Source organism: Typopeltis vanoorti, chromosome 8 (genome assembly GCF_054136105.1).
Source record: "Typopeltis vanoorti isolate ZY-2024b chromosome 8, IOZ_Tvanoo_1.0, whole genome shotgun sequence".
Taxonomy (NCBI): Eukaryota; Metazoa; Arthropoda; class Arachnida; order Uropygi; family Thelyphonidae; genus Typopeltis; species Typopeltis vanoorti.
Genome location: NC_143556.1, coordinates 61,100,381 through 61,114,927, shown reverse-complemented (window position 1 = coordinate 61,114,927; position 14,547 = coordinate 61,100,381).

Sequence of the window (14,547 nt, the reverse complement as noted above, 5' to 3'; positions counted from 1 at the left end):
CTTTTTATGCACTGCTGATATTCTTCCAATTCAACAACTGATACCATGGTACCAAAGATAATATTCTCCTGAGTGATAATAATAATAATAATAATTATTATTATTATTATTATTCAGGCCTCCATGGAGTCAAAAGACTCATCGTGGGAGGTCCTTCCTAAGAACATAAAGTCTGTCCAGTCTCATCGAGGGGAGGTCTCCCCTAAGAAACACAAAGTCTATCATACCACTCCTTAAACTCATTGACCGTTCTCGCTCTCACCACTCCATCAGGCAAAGGCATTCCACGGTTCAACCCCCCCCCCCCTCTATGCAAAAAAACCACTCCTCACCCTCTTGCTCACAGTTTCCTTTCGTAACTTCCAGGGATGGCCTCTTGTCATTACTCCTTCCCACTGTTCAACCAAGCAAAAGAACTCCCCAGTGTCAACCCTGTAACCACCTCTCAACAGTTTAAAAGTCTCAATTATATCACCTCACCTTCTTTTATCCACCAAACTCTGCAGTCCACATTCCCTCAGCCGATCCTCATAACCAAAATTGTACAGTCCTGAAACCATCTTTGTCATCCATCTTTGTACCCTTTCCCACAGTTAATTTATCCCCTTCAAATCCTGGGGACAAAATCTGAGAACAATAGTCTAAGTGTGGTCTGATCAGAGACTTATACAAAGGAATGATAACCATTTTATCTCTGCAGGTCAGTGTCCTTCTCATAATTGCTGCAATCCTCTGTGTTACCTTCACCACCTTTGCAATATGTCCCCTGAATTTCAGGTTTCTATCAATCATCAAACCCAGATCTCTTGTCTCCCCTACTTTCTCCAGCATAGCTCCTCCAATAAAGTATGCAGCATCCCATAGATGTGTCCCAAACCTCAAGACCTTACATTTTGCTGCATTAAACCGACAACCCCTCCCCCCAATCATTTACCCATCTGTCTAGCTTATTCAAATCCTCCTGCAGGACTACCAAATCTGCACTATTACTAATAATCCTTCCCAGCTTCGCATCATCCGCAAACAACGGAATATCCTCTTGCAATCCACTGGCAATCATTGATATAAAGGTTAAACAATATAGGTCCTAGTACTGAGCCCTGTGGGACCCCACTTGTAACCCTCTGCTTCCTTAAAACTGCCCCACCATACTCTCTGATACCTATCGGATAGCCAATCCTGAATCTAGTTGACCAATCTGACATCCAGACCCATGTGCTGCAACTTACATATCAGCTTATCATGTGGCACCCTGTCAAATGCCTTCGCTAAGTCTAAGAAAATTGCAGTATATGCCTTTCCCTGATCTAATGTTCTTGTAACTTTATTTTAAAAGGCTAGCATATTGCTAAAACAAGAGTGCCCTTTCACAAATCCATGTTGGATTACATAACCCTCATCTGCCCAATGCTGTATATGGTCCTGGTCCCTCACTACTTTCTCCAAGATCTTAACAACTACTGATGACACACAAACTGGCCTATAATTAGACACTTCCAATCTGTTACCACCCTTATGTAATAGCACTATCTTACCTTCATTCCATTCCCTGGGCACCTTTCCCACAGCCAGGCTTTCGTTGAAAAGCAGGTTAAAGGCACTGTCAGTTCCCTAGCACATTCTCTCAAAACTCATGGTGAAATACCATCCAGTCCCAATGCTTTACTGACATCCAGAGTATTCAGTATCTGAAACACACTCTCCTCCTGTACCTCTAAACCTCGAACCTGCCCTATCCCTCTAGCATTTAAACTGCCTCCTGTAGGATGAAATACTCCAATAAAGTGTTCATTGAACAATTCCACTATGTCCTCTGCATCAGTCACTCTATTCCTATTTTTATCCTACAATGTCATTCTTCCACAGTCATTTCTCATTGTACTGGCCACATAGCTAAAAAATTCCCTAAGATTTTCTTTGGATCTTAGGGCCAATCTCCTCTCATATTCCAGTTTCGCTTTCCTTACCACACTAGTCACTCTTCTAGCCTGTGTCTTATATTCTTCATGCATCTTCTCTTCACCTGTCTCCTTATATCTCTTCCATAATCTCTTTTTCGCATGCAATTCCTGTATAATATTGTTTGTCATCCACTTTACTCCAAATTGTGTTCTCCTCTTCACTCGTGGTATACAACTTACCATTGCTGCTAACAAATATTCTTTCACAATTTCCCACGCACTAATGATATCTCGCCCTTCCAATTCCTCCCTCCATGAAACTTCCCGAAGTTGACGTCTAAGACTATTATAATCACCTGCTTTATAATTCCACATAAGTTCCTGTCTCTTTGATACTCCTGCATGTCTATTTATTTTCCAAGTCAAAACCATATGGTCACTCTCTCCAACTGGTGGGAGAGATGTCATCTCAGTTATTATCAACTCTTCTGATACTATAACCAAATCCAAAACTCTTGAACCTCTTGTTCCCTCTGTTACATGTTGCCGACATTTTTGCCATAATTTCCAGATTTGTAGTTCAGCATATAATCTGTCCTGATTGGAACATCTACAGGGATTGAACAAATTAATGTGAACAACATTATTATTGGGATTAATATTATTACTGTATGCTACACTGTAAAAAAAATAAATAATATGAATACTACTTTTTTTTCTTTGTTTGTGTTCTCTAGGTTGTGTGCCGGTGTAGTGAAAGTTGTCTTTAACAGCAGATAGTCTGAGCTATCAGTGAAATGGGTGACTTTTCAGACTTCGAAATAGGACAAATCGTGGGGGTCTCTTTAGTAGGAGCATCTGTAACCAGAACAGCGCAATTGATGGGTGTGTCAAAAGCAAAAGTTTCCATGGTTATGACTGCATACATGAAGCATGGCAAGACTTCATTTGCAAAGAGGAATAGTGGCCAAAAACCAAACTTGAATGACAGTGACCATTGAACTCTAACAAGGATTGAGTCAAAACAACACAGAAGTGCTGTAGCAAAAGTGATAGCTGAACTCAATATCCACCTTGAAGACCCTATTTCCACAAAAACAGTCTGTAGAAAACTTCATAAAGCCAATATCCATGGACAATCTGCAATTGTTAAACCTTTAATCACAGAATCTAATAGGATATTATGAAAAGTATAGTGTCAGAAACACATAAAACCTGGACAGCTGATGACTGGAAATGAGTGATATAATCTGATGAGTCAGCACTTACTTTATTCCCAATAACAGGTTGAGTTTATGTATGGGTAATCCCCAACGTGGCATACAACTTCACAAAGCCAACATTCTTGGACGATCTGTGATTGCTAAACCTTTACTCAGAGAATCCAATGCAAAATTGATAAAAATATGGTGTCAGAAACATAAAACCTAGACAGCTGATGAGTGGAAATAAGTGATATGGTCCGATCAGTCAGCGTTTACTTTATTTTCAACATCAGGTCCAATTTATATATGGAAAACCTCAAGGAAGTGTCCAATTCAGACTGTAGTTTCAATTATCAATCATGGGGATGGATCTTTGATGAGTCAGACCATATATAGACTGTAGATGATATAGCTAGTGGGATTGAATGTGATGGGTATAGTGTGTTCAGGAATAACAGGGAGAATAAAATGGGGGGAGGAGTATTGTTGATGATAGCTGATGAGTTACAGCCAAGGAGAATAGAAGTTGAATTGCAGGATAGAGAAAAGAGCACATTTGAGGCCATTTGGTGTGAGATTGTGGCTAGCAGAACTAAATATACATTTCGGTGCTGCTATAGACCAGGTGATGGAAAAGATGGTGGTGACAGTATGCACAAGCAAATAGAAGAAATGAGTGGAAGGAGGGTAATTATTATGGGAGATTTCAACTATGGTCGCATTGATTGGAGTGAGGAGAGGACACACGAGAGGAAGGAATTGGATTTTATGCGGTTATTAAGGTATAACTATCTGCGACAGCATGTAATGGAAAATACTAGGGGTCAGAGAGTGCTTAACCTAGTAATTACATCTGAGGATTTGGCTGTAACAAATATGACCACATTGCCACCAATTGGTGAGAGTGATCATAGGGTCTTGACTTGGGAGGTGGCTAAAGGTGTAGAATTTTCAATTAAGACAAGTTACATGTGGAATTATCGTGCTGGAAAGTATGACAAGCTTAGGAGTTTGATTGGTTCAGTGCCATGGCATGTACAACTGCAAGGACTAGAAGTTGATAGCGCATGGGAGGCAGTTAAGAAGTGTTTGCGTGAAGCAATGGCTAACTGTATACCTAGAGTCCGAATAATAAATCAAGTAGGGGTTAAATGGATGAATAACACCATTAAGTTTAAGCTGCAAAAAAAGAAACAACTATGGAGGGAATTTAAGTAGAAAGGTGACAGGCAGGCACATAAACAGTATAAAGCGCAGGCCAGAAGGGTAATGAGTGTGGTAAGAAAAGCAAAAAAGGATTATGAAAGAACATTGGCCATGCATGCTAAAGAGAATCCTAAAAGTTTTTTAGATATGTAGCAAGTAAAAGGAAAAATGTACATGGCAGAATGATTTTAAAGAATGCCGATGGTAGGGAGGTAACTGAATCAGTTGATATAGTTGAGTTACTGAGTGAGCACTTTGCAAGTATATATCATCCAGGTGGTGACATTGCAGAAACGAATAAACCAGTAGATTATACGGGAATTGTGGTGAATGAAGTGGAGGTGAGTAGTCTATTGCATAACCTCAATGTCAATACATCCATGGGATTGAATGGTATACCAGCTTGTATCGTACAATAAGCAGCTAAACAATTGTCAGTACCCCTGACCATTTTGTGTAATTTGAGTCTTGGGTCTGGGTTAGTCCCGAGGGGGTGGAAAGAGGGGAAAATAGTTCCACTGCATAAAGGTGGTTCCAAGACTGTTGTTATAAATTACCGACCGATTAGCATATCAGGAATCATTGTCAAGGTCTTAAAGAAATTAGTCAAGAAAAGAATACAGGATTGGATAGATGAAAATGGGATATTGTAGGGGGAGACAACATGGTTTTGTGAAGGGTAGATCATGCCTCAGTAACTTGCTCACGTTTTATAACACAGTGACGGCTGAACTGGATAGGGATAATGGGTTTACAGTGATACTACTGGACCTTGCCAAGGCCTTTTACAGGATACTACATGGAAACCTAATCAGTAAACTGGAGCAGATGGGGGTTAGATATAGGATTGGTGAGATGGATAGGAGCGTGGTTGAAGGAGAGATACCAGAGAGTGGTTTATGCAGGAGTGGAGTCTAAAAGATGGCTTGTGACTAGTGGTGTGCCACAGGGCTCTGTTCTTGGATCACTGCTTTTTAATTTGTTCATCAATGATATAGGAAAGGATTTGAGTGGAAGTGTTCACTTTTTTTGCTGATGATGTAAAGTTGGGTAGAGCAATTGTGAGTGCACAGGATGTCCAAATTTTACAGAATGATTTGGATAGTTTGGAGGACTGGGCTAGGAAAAATGGATGTCGATTTAATGTGGCAAAGTGTAAGGTTATGCACTTTGAGGTGAAAAGAATAGCAGCAGTATATCGCATTGGTGGAACCGTACTCCAGGAGATTGATGAGGCCAGGGATTTGGAAGTGTTGGTGGATAGGGAATTGAAGTTTAGGGGGCACATTGCAAAAGTGACTAAATCAGCTCATCAAATCACTTGGCTTCTGAAAAATACTTTAACATGCAGAGACAAACATAGTTGTTGTTCCTCTGTATCGAGCCTTGATAAGATCCCATCTGGACTTCTGTGCCCAGTTATGGGCACCAGGGTTTCTTCGTGACGAGGAAGAAGTGGAGAGGGTCCAGAGACGAGTGAACAAGATGATAGCAGGTCTTTGAAATGAACCTTATGAGAATAGGTTGAAGATTTGTGGGTTGCAGAGATTGGACGATAGGCAAAGGAGGGGTGATATGATTGAGACATTCAAATTACTGAAGAGTTTCTATAAGATTGATCCAGAAGATATTTTTGAAAATATGACTGGGGATGGTAGGACTAGGGGTCATGCATGGAAGCTGGGCAAGAGCGTGGTTGACAAGGGATTTAGAGCTAGGTTTTTTACTTGGAGAGTGGTGAATGAGTGGAATAAGCTTCCAGAGTCTGTTGTGGGTGCTAAGACCATGAATGAGTTCAAGGCAAGGTATGATAGATACTGTGTCAATGTCGAATAGTTGTTCTTGACATGATGTTGGGGCCTTCCTCGATGAGTCTGTCGACTCCTTGGAGTTGCCTGGAACAATAATATTGATATTTGGCTGGCTCCATCATAATCCTAAATGATTAAGTTACTGCTAGCACGTATGTGGACATTCTGGCAGATCAGGTACATCCTATGGTCTAAATATTGTTTCCCAACAATGGTGCCATTTTTCAGCACTTATACACATAGCCAAAACAGTTGTCTTGGTACCCATTCATTTGCCCATCTCTCCAGTTTATTGAAATCCTCTTGCAGGGTTGCCACATCTGCACTATTACTAATAACACTGCCCACCTTCACGTCATCTGCATACAACTGAATATCTCCTTGCAATCCATTGACAATGTCATTGATATAAAGGTTAAACAATACAGGTCCCAGTACTGAGCCCTGTGGAATCCCACTTGTAACCTTTTGCCTCCTTGATATTTTCCCACCATACACAACTCTCTGATTCCTATCAGACAGCAATCCTGAATCCAGTTGACTATCCCGACATCTAAACCCATGTGTTGCAAATTAGGTATCAGCTTATCATGCGGCACCCTGTAAAATGCCTTTGCAAAATCCAAAAAAAATAGCAGTGGATGCTTTTCCCTCATAACTGCTCTTGTCACTTAATTATAAAAGGCAATCATATTACTAAAGCAAGAGTGTCCCTTAACAAATCCATGTTGATTCTCACAGATAACATTATCCTCATTTCCCCAACACTGTATATGGTCCATCACTAATTTCTCCATGACTTTAACAACTTCTGATGACACACAAACTGGCCTATAATTAGACACTTACAGTCTCTTACTGCCCTTATGCGATATCCCCTATCTTACCTTCCTTCCATTCCCTGGTACCTTTTCTGTAGCCAGACTTTAGAGCTGTCAGTTCTTTAGCACATTCTCTCAAAACCCATGGTGAAATACCATCTAGTCCCACAGCTTTACTGACATCCAGAGTACTCAGTATTTGGAACACACTCTACTCTTGCACCTCTAAACCTAGAACCTGCCCTATCCCTCTAGTATTAAAACCTATTTCTCCAGGATGAAATACTCCAATAAAGTGTTCTTTGAACAACTCCACTATGTCCTCTGCATCAGTCAGTCTATTCACATTTTTATACCACAATGTCATTATTCCACAATCATTTCTCCTCCTACTGGCCACATTGCTAAAAAATTCTCTAGGATTTTTCTTTGGATCTTAATGCCAATCTCTTCTCATATTCCAGTTTTGCCTTCCTCACCATACTAATCACTCTCCTGGCCTAAGGTCTTATATTTTTCATGTATCTGCTCCCGAACCCTCTCCTTATATCTCTTATATAATCTCTCTTTCACCTGCAGTTCTTGCTTGATATTGTTTGTCATCCACTTTACACCAAATTGTGTTCTCTTCTTCACTTGTGGAATGCAGTTTACTATTGCTCCTAACAAATATTCCTTCACAATGATATCTCTCCCTTCCAATTCCTACCTCCATGGAACTCCCCCAAGTTGATATTTAAGACTATTACAATCACCCACCTTATAATTCGACATACCTTCACTTTTCTTTGATACTTCTGTATGTCTATTCATCTTCCTAGCAAAAACCACATGGTCACTCTCTCCAACTGGGGAGAGAGAGAGAGAGAGAGAGAGAGAGAGATGTCATCTCAGTTATTATCAGCTCTTCTGATGCCATGATCAAATCCAAAACTCTTGAAACTCATGTTCCTACTACTACATGTTGCCTAAGACATTTGTCCCTCAAGAAATCTAGAAATTCCATTCCCTTATTACTTATTATATTGCTGTAGTTAAAATCTCCCATAACAATAATTTTTTTTGCGCTTGCCAAGCTCAACTTCCTAAACATCTCCTGCTCCTCACCCTCTATGCTCCTGGCTTCTAGCAACACCCCACTAAGCAACATCCTGTCCTGCCCACTTCTATCTCACACCATATGTTTTCAAACCCATTAGTGCCATTGCCCTCCAAATCCTCCACTCTGAGAGGACATAAGTCATCATTTATCATAAGCAGTACTCCACCACCATGTATTCCCTTCCTATCCTGCCAAAAAATGCTGTACCTTGTTACTTCTATTCCTGTTATTATATCATCTTCCATCAACTACGTCTCAGAGATCTCAATAATCTTTGGCTGATGCTATCAGTGCCACTAATTCCTCTCCTTTATTCCGGATACTCCTGGCATTAGTATAAACCATAAAAATGTCACTGCTTCTATACATGTCATTATCCCCCTCCTGACCCCACTGGACTCAGTGTTACCTGATGTCATTCCCCCTTCCTCCAAGTAACCATTCCTGCAAGAAGCCACCCCTGCTACCATCCACCCTGGGAATTCTAGTTTCCATGCATTGACACACCGACTTGTTCCAAAAAACAGCAATCTCTCCAGATGCCTACGTCCTTCCTTATTCAAATGCAAGCGATCTCTCGTATACAGTTCCTTTCTGTCTTCAAATGCCCTCCCAAGCATCTATATATTCCAGTCCTCTCTTCTGACACATTCTGGCTATTATGTTATTCATTATTACTGATCTTCTGCTCAACTTGTCACTATCATACCTGGGCAACAGACATACAGTTTTTCCTCTCTGCATTTTCTTTTATACAACCTCAAGCAAGAATCTCAGATCTCTCACCACCTGATTTACATTGCCTCTCAAGTCATTCGTGCCCACCATCACAATCATCTCATCCACCCTTTCGCCCTGCTTAATTGCTATAGCAACACTCTCTATACTCTCTGTCGTTCCTCCAGGCAAACACTCCTCTGGCATCCTATCTTGCACACCACTGATCATTGAGTCTACATACATTACGGATCATACCACTCTGTTCCTTGATTGCTCACCTGCATCCCTCACTCTCTCTCCACTAACTCTTTCACTCTGTGTTCCCCTACTTACCTACTGTCCTGTTCAAGCACTCCCTCGCATTCTTCTCATTCCAATTGCTGTAATCTATCCAGACACTTTTCACATACATTAAAGCTTTCCTACTCGTTTACCCCAAACAGTCCACAGATCTTTCACATTTTTTGGTGCATACATTTGTGCTCGTAAGTATGACAAGCTTAGGTGTGTGCTTGGCTCAGTGCCATGGCCTGTAAAACTGCAAGGGCTGGATGTTGATAGTACATGGGAGGTGGTTAAGAAGTGTTTGCAGGAGGCAATGGTTGACTGTATACCAATAGTCCGAATAATAAATCAAGTAGGGGTTAAATGGATGAATAACACTATTAAGCTTGAGCTGCAAAAAAAGAAACAATTGTGGAGGGAATTTAAGGAGAAAGGTGACCAGCAGGCACAGGAACAGTATAAAGCTCAGGCCAGGATAGTAACAAGGGTGGTAAGAAAAGCAAAAGCGGATTACGAAAGGTCTTTGGCCTGCGTGGCCAATTTTCTTTCGTAATCTGCTTTTGCTTTTCTTTTCTTTTCTTTTCGTAATCCGCTTTTGCTCACGTATTATAACACAGTGACGGCTGAACTGGATAAGGGTAATGGGTTTACAGTGATTCTACTGAACCTTGCTAAGGCCTTTGACAGGATATCACATGCAATTCTAATCAGTAAATTGCAGCATATGGGGATGGATATAGGGTTGGTGAGATAGCTAGGAGGGTGGTTGACGGAGAGATATCAGAGAGTGGCTTATTCATGAGTAGAGTCCACAAGACGGCCTGTGACTAGTGGTGTGCCACAAGGATCTGTTCTTGGACCACTGCTGTTTAATATGTTCATTAATGATATAGAAAAGGATCTGAGAGGAACAGTTCATTTGTTTGCGGATGATGCAAAGTTGGGTAGGGCAATAGTGAATGCAGATAACGTCCAAATTTTGCAAGATGATTTGGATAGATTGGAAGTCTGGGCTAAGGAGAATGGATGTCAGTTTAATATGGCAAAATGTAAGGTTATACATTTTGGGGTGAAAAGATTAACAGCAGTTTACTACATTGGGAGAACTGTACTCCAGGAAATTGATGAGGCACGAGATTTAGGAGTGTTGGTGGATAAGGAGTTGAAGTTTAGGGGACACATTGCAAAAGTGGCCAAATCAGCTCATCAAATCACTTGGTTGCTGAAGAATACATTGACAAGCAGAGACAAGCAGGTTACTGTTCCTCTGTGTGAGCCTTGTTAAGACCCCATCTCGACTACTGTGCCCAGATTTGGTCACCTAGGTTTCTTCTTGATGGGGAGGAGGTGGAGAGGATCCAGAGGTGAGTGACCAAGATGATAGCAGGTCTGTGGAATGAACCTTATGAGAACAGGTTGAGGATTTGTGGGTTGCAAAATTTGGTTGATAGGCAGAGGAGGGAAGATATGATTGAGACATTCAAATTACTGAAGTGTTTCTATAAAATTAATTCAGAAGATATTTTTGAGAACAGGGTTGGTTGTGGGAGGACTAGGGGACATCCATGGAAACTGGGCAAAAGTGTGGTTAGTAAAGGTGTTAGAGCTGGGTTCTTTACTTTTAAGAGTGGTGAATGAGTGGAATGTGCTGCTAGAGTCTGTGGTGGATGCTCTGACAGTGAATGAATTTAAGGTGAGGTATGATAGATACTGTATGAAGGCCGAATAGTTGTGATGAATATGATTCAGGGCCTCCCTCGATGAGTCTAATGACTCCCTGGAGTTGCCCGTAATAATAATAATAATAGCAGTTTTTGCAATGTATCTACTGCGAAAAATCCAAGACTACACCAGACTTTCATACAGAAGCTTTCCGTTCCACTGAGGTACGTTTCTTTATGGACACCATCTTTAGAAGCTGAAGTAGTACAACAAACAATTAGCAAATCACAATATAAACAACAAAAAATTTCAGCAACAACACCACTGAAGGACACTTGTATCCAAACTGAAAAAAAAAAAATGCAACGCAGTTTGTGACAAAACGCCACATACATCATATGATAGTACTACATGAAAAATTTACAACATTACTAACTTCCTATTTACAATTTTCCTCCAAATCAGTCTGTTACCTGTAAAGACTCCAATATTATCAGGTCTTATATTTCTGTCTTCTAAGACAGTTTTTACTATATCAATCCACCTATATCTTGGTCTCCCTCTAAGTCTTTTTCCTGACAACCTGGAAGAAAACACTTGTTTTGCTAATATTTCCTCTCTCATTCTGCTTAAGTGACCATACCACTTGAGATTAGCTCTGCTAATGCATTCCTGGATGCTGACAATATCAAGTTCTTTCCTAATATCTTCGTTTTTAATATGATATTGCCAATGATGTCATCTGTGTCTACCCTTAATCTTTCTCAGGACTCTCATATTTGCTGTCTCTAGTCTTTGGTCAAGTGTCTTTTTCCTTCTGACCCAGCTCTCAGATCGATAAGTTAAATCTGGTTTGAACACTGTCTTGTATAGCTAATTTAGTGTTCTTTCCTAATATCTTCGTTTTTAATATGATATTGCCTTTTGGCTAATTTCTCTCTTATTCCATAGAAATTTATTCAGTTGACTTTCTACCATACCAGCTTTGTTGATTCTGTTGTCTATTTCCATATTTAATTTACCATCTTTGCTGAAAATCGTGCCTAAGTAGCTGAAATGTTTTACTTGTTCTATAGGTTCTCCATTCACAATACAGTTGATATTTTCAATGTTTTTGCCTATTTTCATTGTCTTTGTCTTTTTAATGCTGACCTTCATACCATATCTATTACAACAATTATTCAATTTAGTCAGGGAATCTTGTAGCAGATTTATTTAGACGTATAACATCATCCGCATAAAGTAAAGAGCTGAAATTAACACCTCCAATTTTGATATCAGTTTCCTTTATAATGTGATCCATATAGATAATGAATAAGAGAGGGGATAATGTACATCCTTGTCTGACACCAGATTTAACATTATAACCACCTTCTTGTACTTCCTTCAATTCTAACTGCTGACTTACAACTCAAATAAAGACTAAGTATTGCTTGATATAATGCCCCATTGATACCATATAACTGTAGTGTATTGAATAGCTTCTCTCTTGGCACCTTGTCATATGCCTTTTCCTGATCTACAAAACTTAAATACAGATCTTTGTTATATTCCCATGATTTCTCAACTATGTTGTAAAGTGAAAATCTGATCCTGACAGCCTCTGTTTGGCCTGAATCCAGCTTGTTGTTCACCAAGCTTCTCTTCCACAATCCTTCTCAACCGTTTCTTAAGTATACTTACATATATCTGACCAGGAAATCTCAGTAATGAAATACCTCTGTAATTCTCACATTCAGTTTTATTTCCCTTTTTATATATGGATACTATGAAAGCTCTACTACAATCATCTGGAATTCGTCCCTCTGTCCAGGCCTTCTCAACTATGCAGTACAGCCACTGTAAGACTTTTATACCTCCAAACTTTAGCATTTCTGGTCGAATATCATCTACTCTTGTTGCCTTTCCACATTTCAGGCTTTCGATGGCTTTTTCTACTTCAAGTATGGATATGTATTCCTGACTGCATGCCTGGTCAGTGTTTTTTACCACTGTGCTGTCATCACTGCTTGTTTCATTTAGCAATTTTTCGAAGTACTTCAAGGATATCTTTTTCTCCTGTTTTCATGTCACCTTTATCATCTATAATTCCTTTTACAGCACTCTTTCCTCCATTTCTGAGCTTCTTCAACAACCTCCAGAAAATCTTGACACTTTCTTGATATTTATTTTCCATGTTCTTCCCAAAGTCCTCCCATGACGACTTTTGTTTTACACTGTTTTACACAGTGTTTTACCAGTTTTAAACAGTGTTTAGCTTTCTTACGTTTGTTTCTATATTCTCTAAGAGCACAAGCTGACTTATTTGCCAGGAGCTTTTGATATGCTTTCTTCTTTTCCTTCACTGCCTCTTTAACTTCCTGTGTCCACCATGGAGTTCTGATTTTTCTATCCTTGCAGACAACCTCACCACATGCCTTTCTGGCTGAATCAATCAGTATTTTTTCAGGGCTTGCCACTGAATCTCCAAAGTTTGGTTCCTGTTTTCAAATGCTTTCATTTTTTCTTCAATAATCTTTGTGTATTTTAGTCTACAGTTCACATCTGAGAGCTGCTCAACTTTTATTCGCTTTAAAATTTTCTTATATGTTCTTCTTTTCAATATGAGAACAGGTTGACGATTTGTGGGTTGCAGAAACTAGTTGATAGGCAGAAAAGGGGAGATATGATTGAGACATTCAAATTGCTAAAGGGATTCTATAGGATTAATTCAGAGGATATTTTTGAGATCAGGACTGGTGGTGGAAGAACTTGGGGACACCTATGGAAGCTGGGCAAGAGTGTGGTTAGCAGGGGTGTTAGAGCTGGGTTCTTTACTTTTAGAGTGGTAAATGAGTGGAATAAGCTGCTGGAGTATGTTGTGGGTGCTATGACAGTGAGCGAGTTCAAGGCAAGGTATGATAGATATTGAGAATGTCGTATAGTTGTGTGGACATGATGTTTAGGGCCTCCCTCGATGAGTTTAAGGACTCCCCGGAGTTGCTCGAAGTAATAATAATAATAATAATATGAAATTCAATTTTATCCTTCTCAAGACTAAATGGTGATCACTTCCAATTTTAAGTCCTCTGTGAACTCTGGTGTCATGCACCAGTGGGAAAACATCACTGTCAACAATAACATAGTCAATGAGACTTTCTTATTCCTTGCCTCTTCTCTCCATGTGAATTTGTGCACATTTTTATGTTGGAACGTGGTGTTAGTAATAACCAGTCCATGTCCTAAGCAGAAATCCAACAGGTATTTGCCATTATTATTAGTTTTGCTCTTTTCTCCAAATTTTCCCAAAATATTTTTGTTTTTCTGACAATCATTTTCTATTCTGCTATTTAGATCCCCAACAAGGACCAACTTTTCCTTTTTCATTGTGTCAGTTGCTTTCTCTAAAGCCGCAAAAAATTCCTTCACTTCTACCTTAGTAGAACCTTCTGTGGGACCATAGACACAAATAAGTCTCATTGTCCAGTTTCCCATTCTCATATTTGCCCACATCACTCTACTTAAGACTGCCTGCCATTCAAGAAGATTAGCCTCGTATTTTGTGTTGAATACTATGGCTACTCCTTCTTTTCCTTGATTGTCATTGCCTGAATATAACATTTTGTATTTATTTCTCAAAAAGCCACACTATACACTAATTAAACACACTTTTTTAAGCACAGTTTAAAACTACTGCTGTGTTCACTTGTGACACTTTTTAGTACTTCCTGCAATGAAGCTCTTGACTGCATGGAGATCTGATTATGATGATTATGATGATGATAATAATAATAATAATAATAATAATAATATAAGGAAATTGCCCTCATAAGTCCATTACTCTTTTAAAGACAG